The following is a 650-nucleotide window of genomic DNA, read 5'->3' as shown; positions in this document are numbered from 1 at the left end:
GCTTTTATAAGCACTTGTTGGCAAGTTCGGAAGAAGGCTTTGAGGGGAACTAACTCGATGTGGCTCCAGTTCAGTACTGCTTCTCGCTTAGAATCTCTTCCAGCTGAGCTGCACTAACAGGCTTAGGTAAAGTACAGATAATGTGAGTGACACAAAATTTGGACTAAGTTCTAAATTCAAGACATATTGACCCAAGTCAACATTTTGGGTTAATAAAGCCGGATTAATTAGTTAAGTCAAGATTGCATGACTTAAGTCAAATCCAACTACATTGGGCTAGGTTGGGCAGCCCCCTCGGGACTACTAGTAGCTTCGGTTGTTGAATCTCGTGCAAGTTAGGTTGTGGTTGTATTGGCTGCAAGCGGAACGTAGGCGCTTTAGGTGTGTGTTGACTATGCACTCTCGCTTCGTGTAATGTTGTATGTATGATAGAGGTAGTGTGGTGATTGACCTCAATGCTAATGGTGATCCCCTTATCGGATTTGAACCGATGACTTACGCCTTACCATGGCGTTACTCTACCACTGAGTTAAAAGGGCCTTTTTTAGTTAATTCCGGAATTATTCACTATGTGGATAAAATATCTATATGTACATATATTATAAACATAAGTATATGTGCATAAGTATGTGCAGTAGATACATAGTGTC

This window comes from Lycium barbarum, chromosome 7, assembly GCF_019175385.1.
Source record: "Lycium barbarum isolate Lr01 chromosome 7, ASM1917538v2, whole genome shotgun sequence".
In the NCBI taxonomy this organism is placed as follows: Eukaryota; Viridiplantae; Streptophyta; class Magnoliopsida; order Solanales; family Solanaceae; genus Lycium; species Lycium barbarum.
The sequence above is the reverse complement of the archived record's forward strand: the minus strand, read 5'-3'. Positions refer to the sequence as shown.